Source organism: Microtus ochrogaster, linkage group LG3 (assembly GCF_000317375.1).
Source record: "Microtus ochrogaster isolate Prairie Vole_2 linkage group LG3, MicOch1.0, whole genome shotgun sequence".
NCBI lineage: Eukaryota > Metazoa > Chordata > Mammalia > Rodentia > Cricetidae > Microtus > Microtus ochrogaster.
The window spans coordinates 36,920,556-36,925,799 of record NC_022029.1 but is presented as its reverse complement, the minus strand read 5'-3'; the positions used below and the strand labels follow the sequence as shown (position 1 = coordinate 36,925,799).

The 5,244-nt window shown below is 51.4% G+C and overlaps 1 protein-coding gene across 1 annotated transcript in view; it reads right to left on the bottom strand.

Moving 5' to 3' along the window:
* Positions 1 to 4,566, bottom strand: part of Cdc42ep3 (CDC42 effector protein 3) — a 20,740-nt gene extending 16,174 nt beyond the window's left edge. Inside the window, exon 1 of the mRNA XM_005360770.2 lies at positions 4,219 to 4,566. The gene's annotated coding sequence lies outside the window, so the exon portion shown is untranslated. The remainder of the gene's footprint in view (positions 1 to 4,218) is intronic.
* Positions 4,567 to 5,244: the final 678 nt, after the last annotated feature.

The following is a 5,244-nucleotide window of genomic DNA, read 5'->3' as shown; positions in this document are numbered from 1 at the left end:
AGCAGCAGCAGCAACAGCAGTGGGGAGTTTGAGGTCTGCCTAAGCTATGAGACCCTGTCTCAAAAAAGAAAAGAAAGAAAGAAGGAAAAAGAAAAACATTAAGAAAACAAAAATCAAGACAAGAAGCAAAAACAAACCACAACAAAATAACCGTCATTTTCTTGTTTCTATTATCCAGTTAAGAGCTTTTCTACCAGAGGCCCTGTCACTCACTGTTATCACTCCACTCTGGCAAAAGTTGTCACTGAAGTACATTGAGGCCAAAGAAAACATTATTTTTTTTTAACGAGAAAACAACAACAAAAACCCTTCCCTGATTAGCTGCTACTTGCTGTAAAATTGGCTAGTTTCTTGTCATAGTTTTGAGGATGTTGTTTTGTTTTGTCGTCTTTAAAGGAAGAGAGCAGGAAGAGAGAAAATTCCAGATCAAGTTGGACAGCCCCAACTCCAGGGCAATTTCCAGACCTTGTCCTGGGGACCGACTTCCGAAGAGCAGCAGGGGCTAGGACTGTCCCGGGCAAGGGTGCATTATGCCTCTTTACTCTATCTTTCACACCAGACATCTATCAACAGCATCCAGGGTGAGTGCACTGCCAAGGACAGAGTTCAGGGCCTTCCTGTCCAACCCCCTTCAGTTCCTGACTACCCTGGACCACTGAGGGCCAGGGGCTGCAAGCCAGGCCTCCTGGGTAGAAGGACTTAGCAGGCACAGTTCTTTAGCCCTGTTACCTCTGACTGATCCAAGGACATGGCCTACATGGGGGGTGGATTCATTTCTGGGTGCTGGAATGCCTTGTTCCCAGCTGGGGCATGACTGTCTGGTGTCAAAGTCCCGCGTTGTCACCTAGTGCATCTCGCTGGTTGTGGTATAAACTGCTTAGACCAATTCTAGCAGTCCCATGCTAGCTCTGCCCAGCAAAGTCACCACATACAAGACTGAGCCACCCTTAATAATTAAGTAATTCAAGTCGCATTCCCTAAGGCTGGCAATTACTTCCTCTGAGTGGTGATATGGAGAGATAGAATAATATAAAATGAGTTCCTTTCCAGAGGCCAAAAGCCATAACAGTAATCATATTTAATAGCTCCCTACCCTTCCTCCCAGACAATGGAGGTGTGCTCTTCAGTACTGGGTCAAACATACCTGAGTTCAAACCCTGTTCTGCTGCTTCGCTGTGTAACCTTCAGCGCCTAAGTTCTCATCTGGAGAATAAGTACCCCACAATCTACCTGAAAGACTGGCTATGGAGATCTATGAGACCATCACCTAAGACAAGACATTTGTCCAGCACCCCACAAGCACAGTATGCAAGATCCAAGCAATGTGCCTGACACCAACTCAAGAACTTCAGGCTTTCCCAGTCCCTAAACTTAAAAAGGCACCAACTTCCACGTAGAATTAGCCCCTCAGGCACACCCCCATTTAGGTACGCTCTTTACTGTCTAGTTGTGGACATTTGGGCAAGCTGCTAACTGGCCTATCTTCGGTCACTACACCTACACTACAATGCAGATCTAACACACCTACTTTGTGGAATGATTTAGAAACAAAGGAGATCATGCAGGCAACGGGAAGAGTGCTTAGCTTAGTTTAGGGCAGGTTTTATGCTGGAATTACCTTTGATGTTCCCACAACATGGCCTGTTAGAATTCTCTGACCTGCGCCCTGAAGAGATTTTGTTTCTGACAAAATCTGATGCTAGTTTCAAATGGCTCAACTTTGTCTACAGGAAACATAGTGTGTTTCAGGGAACCCTGATTGCTCTTTGGGCTGACAAGGGAGGGGGACTCGATTGAGGGAGGGGGAGGGAAATGGGAGGCAGTGGCAGGGAAGAGACAGAAATCTTTAATAAATAAATAATACATTTTTATGTCCTTATTCAATGAAAAGAAAAACAGGTCCGTGGGATTCTAGTTAGAAAGAAATTAGGCTGAGCCTATATGAAATCAGACTGAAGCAAGAGCCATAATAATGATGATGATGATGATAGTACTACTAATAATAATAATTCAGCGCAGTATTCCTGGGGGCTTTTTAGGTCAGGAGTTGTATTCCACCTACTGGATAAATGCTACATCTAATGGGCAAAAAGCTTGTGAAAACTTTACGGCTTGGCTAAAAACTGTAGGGTGATATAGGTTAAAGCGATTTTATCCCCAATGCTATTGGACAGCAGGAATTTTACAAGTGGAAAAGGGCAGCTTTTGTGAACATGTCAGACATAAAACAAAACACCTTGCTAAAGGGGAAGATGGACAGCAGACAGGGCCAACCGGCTGGGGAGCCATTCTGCAGTCCCTGGTCCAGCTTTCTATGCATCCTGGATCCCATTTGAGTTCGCAATAAAAAGCAAAAAGAAAACAAGCCGTACTTTAGCTGCCTTTCTAGGTCCCCTTCTAAGCAAGGCAGAATTTCAGGACTCAGATTAGCGGGGTGGGAGGGAGCTCATCTTACTTCATGTCTTCAGGGGCTGCCACAGCCTCAGCACCATGTTCTAATCATGGAATTCAGAATGCAAATCTTTAGCAGATGAGATGGCTGGAAAATAGAAAGTGCATGGACCCAGAAGGCTTCCAGAGCTCCCCTCTAGACATCCTAGCTGCCAGCCCAAGGGCTGCTAGTCCTGTTTCAGGCCATGGGTGGGGCCTATTGGGAAACCCAGGCACATTCAGAGGGACTGTCAACCATTCCTTGAATATAGATCTCCTCGTTTATTTCACACCTGACAATGCCAGCTAGACATTTCACAGCTGCCTCATGTCTGAGCCCTTCATTCTGAAAAAGGTGTTTGTGTATACTTGTAGCTGAACTGTCCATCAAACCACAATGGTGAAGACTTCTAGAACAGTCCAGAAGTTGGGCTTCCTAGATTGGTCATTATATGAAAGATCTTTTTATAAGTCCGAATATTGCTGGAGTTTTCTAATGGACTTAAGAGATACTCCTGGGGCATGCTGGCCACTTCCTGGGGAGGCTTGCTTCTCCCTGTGATGTTAAGGGGAAGTCCTAAGTCTCCAGTCTGCTATTAAAGCAGGGACATCTGCTACCCTCCTAATATTTTCAAGGCCAGTGCTCCTCCTCCATCCCCCTCCCAGAACTGGAGGATTTTTGCAAGGGCTACACGCTGCCAGGGTGGGAGAAAAGCAGAAAAAAAAAAATCTTCTCTCCCTAACACATCCATCAGTTCCCTCCCTAGAGCCCCCCACACATTACACACACAGCAGCAGCCCGCTCCCCCAAACACGCCAAGACTGTAAAGATTCCTGCTCCGGTCCGGGACTGACATTCCTCTTCCCACTCTCGTTTTAATTCGCTCACTTTTTTTTTTTTTTTAAACACAATGTAGTTACTTGACTGTCAGCCTGGGCTACACTCTGGGGCTTTTACTCCTTTCAACACAGATGTCCTCCCAGCTTTGATGCTGCTGTCTGCGTAGCTCGTCCATGCCACAGCCGGCTCAGTAATGTAACATTCAAGTGCGTATTTATTTTTAAACTGACCTCTCCTAGACGGTGCAGTATAAAGCAGGTCCTGCCAAAAAAATATGCTACTTTCTATTTATAAGATGAAACACATGCCTTCCCCTCCCAGAGGCGAGAGGGGGGTGGAGTATAATAATTCATAAAGAAAAAACGACTGGCCATATCCATTCGTCCCCACATGTCTGTGTCAAGACAGTGAGGAAGATGAGGAAGAGAAAAAGAGGAGGAGAAGGAAGAAAGGTCTTGCAAACGCTTCAGTTGTTCAGAAACCGCAGTCAAAAAAGGAAAAAAAATTCAACTGCCATATCTGCAGGTTGGAGCCTCAGCTACAATGCGCTGCCTCTGTCAGCAAGGAAACAGCAGAGCTGCGCTGGGCACCCACATGCGCCGCCCTAGTGCAAACACCACTAAAGGGGCGCGGTAGCCAAGTGCGGTTTGCTCTGATGGAAAAACGCAAAGGCGTCCAGAATGGCTGTTATTAACTCGGTGGGGGCCCTGCTGCTTGCAGCCCCACCCTAAAGAAGTCGGAGCGGTTGGCAGAGCTCTGCGACCCGATTCCCTCCCCGATCGCTACACTTCCCATTTGGTCCTCTGGACATCAGCTCAGTGCCTTAGGTTATCCTCGCACCCTGTAAGTCTTCCGAGCCCAGCACCAGCGCGAGCCGGAGGGAACTTAGGTTGAGGGTGGGACAGACTCACAGGTGGAGAGGCAGCCAGGGTTACACTCTCACTCACCGGCAGTCGCCGAGGCTCACTTCTGCCCGGGGGCCGGGCGTCGGCCGGGGTCGCCTCCCGAGGGCGCAGGCAGTCCGGCTCTGTGCAAGCAGATCCCGAGGGGGCGGGGGCGACGGTTCTGCACGATCTGCTCCGGGGACTGCGCGCGGAGTCTCCCGGGAGGCAGCGACCCCAGAACGGGGTTGTCGGCGTGCGGCCCGCTGCCGTGCTGCCAGCGGCCGTTGGAAGTGCCCGCGACACTGAGCGCGCGGCGGACAGACGCGCGGTCTCAACCTGCCGAGGGCGGGGCGGGGCGCGGGGGCGGGGCGGGGCCCGGAGCTGGGCGGGGCCGGTGGGGCAGGGCGGGGAGAAGGGTGCTGGCAGAGGGGGACCTTTCCTTCGCTGTACCTGTCCCCGGTCCTGCGCGACAGGAGGCGCGGCCGCGGGCTCTTGGAGGACAATGGGAGCCCACTGTCACCTCGCAGTCCCACCTCCCCCGGGATGTGGCTTCTCTCCAGAGGCAAAGCCGCCTAAGGGCTCTCTCGGGCACAAAGAAAAGTGGCGGGGTACTCTCTTCAAAGAGGTGGCCCCGGAGCGACGCTGCCCGTGCGGTGCGGGAGGACAATAGGACTCCGCCCGCACCCGGGACCCTCGTGTCCCCACGTGCTCACCCTCGTGTCCCCGCCTCTCCCTGTCCTACCTAGCCCATCTAGCAGTGGGAAGCTTCGCCGTAGAGGGAGGGGGATCTGCGATGAAGAAGGGCCACCTGATCGCGTCGCCGCAGCGCGGCCGCAGCTCCCCCAGGACCCCCAAGCCGCTGTAGCTCCCGGGAGGGAAGGGGAGGGTCGTGTGCTGTCAACGTGCTGCTCGCTCCCCTCGCAAGCTGTCGCCAAAACCCGGAGCGTGGATCTGGCGCTCAGGGGACGCGGGGCTGGAGGCTGAGATCCTGCGGGATCAGGAGAAACGCAGACGCAGCAGGTTTTTCCTGTCCGGAGGGAGGCGACTCCCTCCCTCCAGGTCTTTCAGAGATTGACCTAAAGCTGCGGA